The sequence below is a fragment of the Harpia harpyja genome, chromosome 20 (genome assembly GCF_026419915.1).
Source record: "Harpia harpyja isolate bHarHar1 chromosome 20, bHarHar1 primary haplotype, whole genome shotgun sequence".
NCBI lineage: Eukaryota > Metazoa > Chordata > Aves > Accipitriformes > Accipitridae > Harpia > Harpia harpyja.
The window spans coordinates 1,020,433-1,031,870 of record NC_068959.1 but is presented as its reverse complement, the minus strand read 5'-3'; the positions used below and the strand labels follow the sequence as shown (position 1 = coordinate 1,031,870).

Below are 11,438 nucleotides of genomic sequence, written 5' to 3'. Positions count from 1 at the left end.
ATATATGAGATGAGACAATGTTCCCTGTCAAAGCACGCTTGGTTATATCGACTTTGTCAGTAGTACTTAGAACAGAACAACAAATCCAATTTCATTGAGGAGACTCAAAAAGGCATCACTGTTCTCCAAAAAAAGCCATAATCTGTCCAGTATGCAGTTTTCCTACTAAACTAGTTAAATACATTGATCAAAAGCCAATTACTTACTCAAAGGTATGTTTGAGGTATATATTGCATTGGTGTTATTATGGTAAGCCTTTTCAAACGATCCAGAAGTCTGACCTGCAAAGAGAAATTACTCTGCGGAAGACCTACACTTGTCCTTAGGACATCACTGCTTCAGGATCTGCTGCTGCTCTAAGACCTGCTAATCAAAACAACCTGAAATGCGACCTGAGTCCCAAGAGGGCCAAAGGTACTTTCAGATGCCTAATTTCTGTTCCCTTGTCCCATTCCCATAAATACTCAGGGGACCTGTTCACCTAACACTTCTCTGGGTAAAGGTTTAGACTGGAATTACTGGAGATTCAAGCTTGTCCAGTTGCTGTTAATATGACTGCATATAAATATATATATTTTAATAAAAGGATAATGTACTGCAAATACATCCAACTAACTCTATATGGAGTTATACAAATGACAATTTTTTTCCCCTGTATCTTCACACAAAAAAAACATTTCCTCCTGGCAGAGGCCAGTTCTCATTCAGACCTCAAGTGAAAAGCTAGTCTGTAAGAAAGTCATTTAGCTGAGTGATTCTGCCTTATCTCATTCAGACTTCAATCATGTGTTTTTATTAAATCTGTTTTTTATTAAACAGTTTGAAAATACCTCAGCCAGGTGCATCACGTACTGATAAGTGCTGTGACATGGGATGGGCTCCGTAATGCCTGCCCGGACCTCCGGTGCTCCTGCCTGCGGGATGGGGATGTGCGGCCAGAGGCTCCCAGGCACGGCCGTGCCGGGAGGGATGCGCTGCTGCCAACACCACGGCCTTCCCTTCCTAGGCATTGCTAGTTGTTTACCATCTAACTTAGAGTATCATATATCAATCTGATTTTCAGAAGTGCTGGAGACTTGCTTTCTGAATTCATACCTCTGTCATAGCGCTTATTTGGCATTCAGGTACAGACAAAATTAATAAAGCTAGGGACGCTAGAAAAATTTAGGCCTTAAGCTTTTATAAACAAAAACATCTGTCTGAAGGTTTGAGGGAAACAAACAAAAAATATTGCAAATGTGAAAGTGAATTTACATTTTTTATAGGAAAAAGCATTCATAAATTACATTTGGTATTATTCTCTGTGTTGCTTATGCAATCAAAATGAGTAAGGATACACAATTTTAAGGAAAAGCCCTCTGAGGATGCAAAAATGCTTTGGAAATAGAAATTAATTACAGTTTACAACATCCCCCTGAAGTCAGAATTATTATTCCACCTTCTAAAATAAGAGTTCAAAGAACGAATCCAAATTCCACAGTCAGTCTAGGCATGGTCAAGAAAAGACTAGGGACCAAGCATAACATCATCTTTCCTCTATAGTGCAGCTCCACCTCACAGAGTTAAAAAGTGTAACTATGAACAATATATGACACAGAGTAAATTTCTACGATGGCATCATATGCCTAAGGATACGACTCCCGATAACTCTTGCCTTTATGATGTCTGCCTGATTAAACAGATCAGGAATGCATACAAGGGAGCGTTACCCTTTCGGCATGTTAACAACATGTTTTATTGCTTTTGGAGATAATCAGACCATAACAGCGTTGTCACGTTCCTCTCACCTCCCAGCAATGAGCACACTTCAATGGTTTTGACGACAGATTCCCTCACTGGGACAATTGCCGCTCTTCCCAGCTGTGAGCCCAGCCAACAGAACCGCATTTCCCGAGTGCTGGGCCCAGCAGCTTTAATAACATCGTGCAAGTGGGTACCAAAGGATGTCAAACCCAACAACTTTGTTATGTTTGTGCCTTGAAGAACAGAGCAAATCTATCGCCACCTTTACCAGCCTATGGCACTGCAGCAGCTTTGAGCTCCTAAATGGACTGGGAGGGATGTGCAGTGCAGGGAACACACATTTGATCAGATGCAGAGTCATGACTACCCCACGTACGCCAGCACTCACCTCTGGAGCATTTCAGAAAGTTTCAAAGCAGTTGAAATGGGGTCACTAATGTGAATTTTTTTCACAAATTTATGGCCTCATTTTGTAACTATATGTAAAAAAAAAAGCCCAGTTGCTCAATAATCAGCTTCAAGGGGATGTTTATGGAAGTGTAATCAGAACAACATAAGCCATATTTTTATGCAAAGAAAATCTAGTGTGTGAGAGCACAGTGTGAAAGACAACATGTAATCACCAGTTTAGAACTGGGCATTTATCAGTAAAAAAGCTGAGATTATTCTAGTAACAGGTGAGGTTTTTTTCCTGATTTGAAGTTATAAATACTTGTTTTAAATACTTTTAGTAGAGCCTGGACATCCAGACAAATTAGTAACAGAAGACATAAGGCCCTTTGCTGGGTCTCCAACCAAAGTCAGTAAAAATAAAATACTGCTACTAGATTTGTTTTCCACGTGGAAATGCCTCACAATTCAGTCCATGGTAAGGAGGCAGCAGTAATGTGTTAAGTTCCTACTAATAGCTATGTTGTCTTTCTTGTTGGCCATATGCATAAAGACCTCCACTTTATGGAATCTCATTCATTACCTGGGAAATGAGGTGACAAAAAGACAGTACTGTCTGGCCTTGAATTCCCCCCACACCACGTGCTGAAGTCCTTACTCATCCCCCTCCTTCTCCCTACTTGCCTCTGCTCTTAGACCTTATTCACACTCATCCACATCAACTGTTTGAACTCGATGTTTGAATGATTATTTGCACTCCAAGTTCTGAATCCAAGATAAACAAAGCTAATCAAATAACTGCTGTGAAGAGATAGAGATGTGCTTTTTATTAAAATGCACTGAATCTTCATGTTTCTTACCAAGAAGTATCTGCAACATGCTCATCAGTTCAATACCAAAAGTAGCAAACATCCCACAGTTCATCAAATTTAACCTTCCCCAATTTATTATTCTCATAATTACCTGTATTAAATAACCGTACTTAAGCACTGTAGCTGCAACAAAATAAAATGAGGAATACAGTAAGGCATGCGTGCGTGCAGAGTCCTACAGTGCAGGAGCTTACCCTGGAACGTATGGACCAGATCTCCACCCCGTCCACATTGTGTTGCCTTGGCAACACAGACACCTTAAAGAAACCTCCTGCGCAGTAAAGCTGGCTTAAATTTTTCAGTAGAAACATCACAAATGGCTTTTTCAGTAAACTCAAAGGTGTTATATTTGTGGTTGAAATATCAGCAAAAAAATAATCAAGCAACTGAAAACTGTTTCCTCCTGTTTTGATCTTTCTTGACCATAAAATATTAGAAAAAGGTTAAATACTTTGCCAGTTTGGGGCAAATTGGTCTGATGTGCTTCAAGCAGTCTGCACAGAAAGGCAGCATCACAGAAGACTGGCTCATGACTGAGAGTGACATGTTTCTGCAAATACCATACACGCAGCCCTCTGCAGTTTTACATATATACCATAACAAGCTCTTCTCCTGGGAAATGTTCCCATGTTTATTTTACTCCTCCAAGAAAAAAATGTAAATGTCTTTTTTTCCCCTACATCTTCTGTCTTTGCTTCTCTGTATTTTGCAGAGCATCTTGTCACCGTGCTGTGGTATCACGGTAGCACTAATCTGTAATTATAATCCAGCCTGCTTCACAGGGGGTGCCAGCCTCCAAAACCACCAGATAATTCAGGGAAGAAACAGACATCAGAGTGAGCGCTCTGGAAGAACTGAATTCCCACATGGCAGAGTAAGAAATCTTCTGTTTTGGAAAGCAAGTGCCTGGGTGCTGCCCGGGACAGTCCCCCTCCTCCTCCTCGGCAGCAATTTCAGCTGTAAACGCAGAACTGGAATCCCAGAGCTGGGCAATGCAGGGAGAAGCTGGGCTCGTTGGAAACTCATGAAAAACACTAACCACCCACTTTTCGTCGCCACTACTCCCTACCTTTGTTCCCTTTGCCTCTTCTGAAGAAGGAAGGTGCCTTTCCCTTGAAACTCCCAGTCAGCCTACAAGCTTTACCGAGATGGGAAAATACACCACCGAGGCTCATCCCCTCCGCAGCCATCCCTGGCCTTATCTCCAACCCTTTTTGGGACCGGACCCCTTCCTGCCCAGCACCGAGGCAGTCGGGCTCATGGTGACACCAGCACCAGCTGAGCGGTGGCCATTACCCCGGCGTGGGCTCGTGGCTGGAGCTGGGCAGATGCCCCAGCCCCCTTGGCAGTCGCTCTGCTGCTGCTCAGGTCAAAAGAAAACTTTCCTCCAGCTGCACAATCCTGTAACCCACTGGGGACTAGCTGAAGCTGGGCACTCACGTGTCCTGCGATTAGGAAATAATGGGCTTTCAGAAGTGATTTATTTCCATAGCTTTAGTGTCAGCTCTGAAAAGATACAGTTTAAATTATTGCAGGTCTCCAAAGCATCACCCTGACAAAGCACCTCAGAGACCCATTTAGATAAATTTTCCTACTTAGGCAGAAGGCTGGATGGAGACTTGCTCCTCCAGATACACTGGAAACAAGGAGAATACCACAGGTGTGCCCCCAAAGCCGTGCCACAGGGAGCTGGAAACGCCACACACGGGCGGTGATGCTGCTGCTCTACACGTACCCAAACTCCGCTCCGTGCGGCTGCTCCTTGCGGCACCTCTCTGGAGGAGCTGCAGCTCGTGCAAGACAGCGGAGAGGGATCCAGGATTGGGCTTAACTGCCAGACAGCCGGTTAGCTGGGAAAAAAACAAACTGAAAATATGCCCCAAACTGTCATGTTTAGGGGTCACAAGCGCTTTCAATCACAATCGCTTTCCGTCTAAGCAGGAGGAGCGCACATGACTCAAAAAGAGACCTGCTTATCTGTGAGGATAGCAGAGATAAATCAATAAGCGTCTGGGTCTTTATTAACTCTGGGATCGAGCCCTTTGGCATCACCCGTGCAGCCACCAGCTACAGACGGCGGTGAGCCAAAGCATCCTACACATTACTTGAACTGACTCCTAGCAGTCAATTCTGCCTGACTCCAGGGCACGACGGGAAAAGGAAAATGCCAAATCTAGGCCGGACTTTTTCACCATTTGGTCCCCAGTGTGATACTACTCCTTATATCCAGGCTGGCTACTGCTAAACCAAAAAAGAATCAATTTAATACGAGGAATGGGAAAACTACAACCCACAGGTTTTGAGCCAGTGCTACTTTTCACTTTCTTGAAGCGTGACAAGAAACAGCTCCTAGTTTCTGGTTCTGAGAAAAAAAATTTATTTTTAACTTTGGCAGCTTTCTGTGTGGTTGAGCTGAATAATACATGACACAACTCTACGTAGCTACCATATGAAAATGATGAATGAATATGAAATGGAAGGAGCAGCAAAAGTCATTTTCCCATGGCCTCGAAACGCAATGGGAGCTAAACTGAAAAGGTGCCTGAGACAGATCTCAGGCACCATCACTAACCTCCATCCAGGTCTGTGCACAGAACAAAAGCAGGAGTTTTAATATATCTTTTATGAAGTGACAGCTGTAATCTAGACCAAAAAAAACCCCATATATATAAAATTCAGTTTCCTCAAGCTGAAATCCCCAAGACTTTTATATTGTTTTGCTCTCTCCTCCTATGACATCTGCACTGGTAGCAGTCACAGTAAGCAGAGAACATGCTTTCCACTAATATAAGCAAAAACCAGCATATATAGAAGAACAACTCAATATATATTAAGAGTAATTTCTTGGTACCTCAAAAGACCACCGGACATACTAGGGGGCGGGGGGGATGTCCCCTCAATAAGAGCAATGCACTGGTTTCATAATTCTGAGTTTACAGTAAGCTTGATTCAGAGAGGCCCCTGAACCTTGAACACTTACATGGTGCACTTCCATCACTTTAACCTGCAAAATTGGATTGGAAATGAAGTTTCTCCTCCCCAGCCATTCAGTCCTGGAGATGTGGTGTGCGCTACCAATTTCACAGTTGTTTTCCACTTCTGGACTTTCCAGTCTGTACGAAAGCAGAAGGGAGTAGAAAAGGAAACCTCCTCCCGCAGGAGGTGTGGGAGCATGGGTTATTGGAGGGGAAAGCCTTTTAGAAGCTGCTAAAGATTTGTTTATAAAATCAGAAGGGTATTCTGGTTATAAAACCAGGCAGGCATTCACAGAAGGTGAACTCTTGCCTAATCACACTGCCATCTTTTTGCAGAGAAAGCTGCTGTGCTGCAGACTGCACTTCTCCATTGCAATGGTGTTTGCAATGCAGCAATCAAAAGATGAAGAAAAATGCCGCATCACTCTGCCTTTTACACTCTCTCCATTATTTACTTACATCATGACTAATTTTTCTACTAGAAACGAAGTGATGAACGCTACCGGGCCAGAACTTCCTCGTTGCTTGAAATTGCTTCTCAGCCACCTGAAAAGAGACATTTCAGAGAGAATGGCTTCTATTGCCCAATCCATCTTCAGATGAGAAACCCACTGCCTAATCATTATCTTACCTAGGCAAATGGTAACATCTATCTGGTTTTTTCCTGATGCTGCAACGAAGGGATGACTGGGCACAGAGACATTCATTATAAGGAAGGTTGCCTACATTTAAGGAAAAGAAGAAGAGAAAGAAACAAGAAAAGAAAAAGTCAGTAGCAGGGCAGCACTAACTGAGTTGTCGACACACAGAGGTACTCACTCTCCTGGTAGCCTTGACAATCTTGTAGATTTGAACATGCGAGGACTACTATATTTGCTTAAAAATACACTGAATTGGGATTCTGATTATTCAGAACAGGTATTTCCTGTTGTGGAATAACATGGGAATTGGGGGGGGGGCAATTTTTTTCTTCTTTTAATAACATGAGCAGATGCTTTCTGAGGAGGAATCAAATCCAATCTTTTTCATGTTATTTAGGGAAAGCTTTAAACGGCAAAGGTAACTGTAACCTTCAACGTGGCCCAAACACTGAGCACAGTGCAGAATTTCCCAGTGGGAACAGGGCAAAGAAACATTTAGCTTTGAAGTCCTCAGCTGTCCCTAAATTTATCAGCTTTTTCTGATAGTGAAGTCCTCAGCGCCTTTCAAAGGTGGAGCCTGGTGATGCATGCACCACAGAAGATTAATCAAGGATATAAATTAATTTGCTAAACAGATTATCTTGGTTTCATCCATATTCTAGAGCCACAGAAAACTTGCTATCCAGACTCATGAAAAAATTACAGATTTGAAATATTATGAAGAGTTTTACCAGTATAGCTGGTGGCAGATTTTCATGGATTCAATCGTGCTAAAACTCTCCACGTTGTCTCAGAAATTAGGAAACACAGCATGCAGTGCAGGGGAACAGCGGTAAGAGCACACAGCAGCATTATTAATAGCATCATTCCAGAGCAGAAACGTATGGAAATTCCCAGAAGACAGTATGTGAAATTCAGATCAAAAATATGAGGTAATATTTGAACGGTAGTGAAGAAAGACCTTACCCAGTGCCTTTGTAACAGAAAACAGTTCATACAGTTAAATAAAAATCTCAAAGCAGCACTGCAGGGCTCTCAGTGGTTTGGAGATGCAGTTAACTCCCAACAGCTTCTCCTGGTAGCTGCTCATCTCAGACTTGGCAGAAAGTATAACTTCCATTCTCAGCTACTTCTCTTTTTCAGAGGTCATAAGCATGCTCTTTTATTAAAAGTTAAAAGCAGTGCATAAATTAGACACTTTTTCTTAAGAGGTTGAAGCTGCTTTTAAGCTGCAGGCATATGTTAAATTAGAAGGAAGTTAACTTCAGAAATCTTAGAGCAGTATGAAACAGTTGCCAGCCAGAGAGAATGATTTATTCATGCTCTGCAACAAGCTTATGCAAGGAGGGAAGTTGTTCCTCTCCTTTCTCTCCACGCTGTGCAATCTGCCTTGACACTTGACCAGTCAAAAGACCATTAAGAGGTGCTTCATTATTGATATTGTAAATTGATTTAAGATTAAATTAATTATACATGCTCAGCCAAAAACTATTGCAGCATCCCCTAAGCACTTCTCCTGGACAGTTCCTGCAGCTGCCTGCTCTCCAGAAATGACCACAGCCAGTCAGCGAGTGCATACATGTAAATAAGCAATTTGTTACCTATGGTAAACACCTTCATTTTAATGCTTCGGTGTATTGTGTTATTTTTAATATAGAGAAGTAATTGCACACAAAACTTTGTTCAAAGCCTGGCAGTATTTTGGACCATTAGACATAAAGCCTCATGTAACAGCTGCCATGGTTTTGCTTTTATGTTCAAGACATTTTTCCAAGTGGCTGGGGTTTGTTTGCATGGACTTTTTTTTCTACCCTGAATCCATTACTTGCCCCCAGCTGAGGTTACTTACAGTATTTTATCACACCACATGTACTCATCAACCTAGGGGAATACTCCCCGATTTGTTGTTTTTTCTCCTTTCTCCCAAAAAATCCTTCATCAGTTCTGATGATGTAAAAACTATATCAGAAGCCAAAACTGCAGTTCGCACATTATCACACTTCCCATTCTCTAGGATGAAGTCTAAGTATTGATTCCAGTTATTTCTGTGACAGAAGATTTGTTTGAATTCCTGCTCAAGTCAAATGAAGGACCCCAAAGGACTTAGCTGGCTCAGGACTTAGCGAACAACTTCCAGCAAACTTCTTAACAGGACATTAAATTTTTAAGGTCAAGACTTTTTCAGTGGTAAATTGGCTTTTCAAGTGAATGCCATTTTTCCACAGAAAGAGTTTCTGCAGAAAAAGTGCTTCCGTCTTTATTGTAGGATGGCAGCCTGAGAAGTGCAATATTTATACCCAGAAACGCGCTATGGAAGTTCCTCCTGGGACACACGGTTTGGGTACCTGCTGCCTGCGCTGATGCCTCCAGCTCAGACTCCCCAGCCTCGTCCTCCAGGAGCCCAGGAGGGAAGGTTTGCTATCCGAACTGCAGATTGCGTAACTAGCTCAGGCTGCAGAGCAGAAATTTTAGCATGCAATCTTTTTGCACAATATGCAAATTCTCCATAGCTACGTCTCTGCTTTCTGGGTCAGCCCCTTGCCTCCAGCTGCAGTGAACGGCCGCAGGCTGGAGCACCCGGCTGATGAACCCACTCAACGCTGAGGGGAGCTTCATCTTCTCACAGGTAGGTCAAATTGGGCTTGATCAGGGCACATTTGGCAAGTACCTGTGCGAGTAGCAATCCATTTTCGGATAAAACCATGTATTTATGAGGATGCTGTTCATTAGATGCCGTGCTTCTGCAAAAGGAGCACATACATTTCATTTATTTGCAGACCTGTTTCTTTTCTGCACAAAAATACCTTCACCAATTTCAGTTAAATCTTCCACACAGATAAGACTTAATTTGTTACCTCCTTGTAACACTGGTGATCCTGAAACTGATAAAAAGGGGAAAGAGAAAGAGCGAGGCAGTAATTGAGAAAAAATCCCCTCCTGGCCCCACAGCCTCGTTAGCGATACACCATGTGTGGGCTGTGGGAAAAGCCACCAGCTGAAAAATGAGTTTGTTAAAATCTGTGTACAATAAACAGTCCATATGATCTATGATTTATAAAGTGTAGCAGCACTCTTCAAAAGGCTTTTAATTTCAGAACACCCGCTCAAGCAGGAAAAAACATGCTATTTAAGAAATACAATGGCTCTATAGGCAGAAAAGCTCATGGATAGGAGTAAAGTGGCTGTCTGGCATATTTGCATTTTGTAACTGCAAGTATAAGGGGCTAATAAGAATAAGAGCAGTGCAGGTCAGAAAATAACAGAAGGGAGAATTTATACACTGTATGGTAAAGGATAAGCTGTACAAGAAAAAAAAACAAACAGAACTAGGAAGAAAGGAAAATAAAAAGGTAGCAGACAAGCATAAGAGATCCCACCTGAGCAAGGGCAGCAGCAGCCCTGCGTGAGCCTGCTCTGAAAGCCACGGTTAATGTTGGCCACCAGATCCTCCTTGCCTCTACATTATCTTTATTTAAATTTTGCACTGTACTAGCTCCATTATTTTGTTAGAGAGAGAAGTTTCTGGGAAATAATGGTAGTCATGACCTACACATAAACTGGACCTGTTTATATTTCTAGTAGAATTACTTTAATGGTTATTTCTGACAACCAGCTTGTTGAACAACTTTACCCAACATATTTCCATATCAATCTGTGGCAGAAGCAATGTTTTTGCTCAGCAGTGAGTGACCCTTGTCTCCACATGATGTTCTGCCCAGGTGTGTTTGTACGGTTTATATTCCCAGTCCTGGTTAGGGTCACTATTATATACAACCCACTACAGCCTTGCAGAGTTTTCTTGCAGTTGCAAAAGCAGATTTCTTCAGCTTTACCTCCTGTAGATCATTAATCAAGGACTTCAATTTCAGCAGACACTCCAGTAAAATAAATGGACAAATAAATTCCTTCTATCAATGAAAAGTGATTCATAACCACTTTTTGTTTGTATCCGCAGTAATGGAAGAAGATGAAATTCAGCTTTCTCCAAGTATTTTTTTTGCTAACATTATGAGGCAAGTATATCGATAGCTACTTTCTACATTGAAAGTATAAATACAGAGTAACTGAAAAAGATCTGTCTTCAGAGTTCTTACTGGGATTTTCGTGAATTTTTAAAATCCCCATCCTTGAAATGATAAAATCACATTCCATGTTATTCTTCAATTTAGAATGTTTTCAAGGGACCAGTTTCATTTTCCTGTATTTTCCACAGTCCATCAAAAAAATGCCATCAGAGCAATGGCAAAGTTTTGTTCTGGATTTCAGAGAGACAGACTTTTAATCTTCATTGCACCACTGATCTATACCTCAGCAATTCAATTAATTTCCTTGTGTGTTTGTTTTCAGTCCTTTCAGTTGTCTACCTTGCCTACTTAAAGTTTTCCAGAGCAGGGAATACCACTCACAGGATTTCTGCAGCACCCGAAACATCGGGCCCCTAATCTACACACTAATACAATGTAAATGGCTTATTTCCAAATATTTCTTTTATATATTACAATGAAAAGAAGGGTTCAATAATGTAAAGACAACTGGGCTGATTAAAGACTAACTCCTGGAGAAGGACAAACACTGCTTCTATCTTAAGGGATGCACTTAGAAATTATAGCTCCCTTTGGCAGCTGGAAGGATACTGGAATCTATTATTCATCAATCAAGTTGTCAGCACCTAGAAGGTTAGATGGTGGCCCAAGAGACATAGCTAATATAAGTTTATAAATTTCTCAAGAATAAATAATAAAAATAAAACCAAACTTAAGGAGGATTCAGTCAGGGAAGAGAAGAGGAGGGCATGGGGGGGAGGGCAGGCACAGGAG

The 11,438-nt window shown here is 41.8% G+C and overlaps 1 long non-coding RNA gene across 1 annotated transcript; it reads right to left on the bottom strand.

Annotated features, from left to right (window-relative positions):
* Window positions 1-220: 220 nt before the first annotated feature.
* On the bottom strand, window positions 221-6,777 carry LOC128134374 (uncharacterized). Its single transcript, XR_008232730.1, has 3 exons — window positions 6,612-6,777; window positions 6,440-6,526; window positions 221-281 (listed from the first exon to the last, which is right to left on the bottom strand). It is a non-coding gene; the product is annotated as an uncharacterized LOC128134374 (long non-coding RNA).
* Window positions 6,778-11,438: the final 4,661 nt, after the last annotated feature.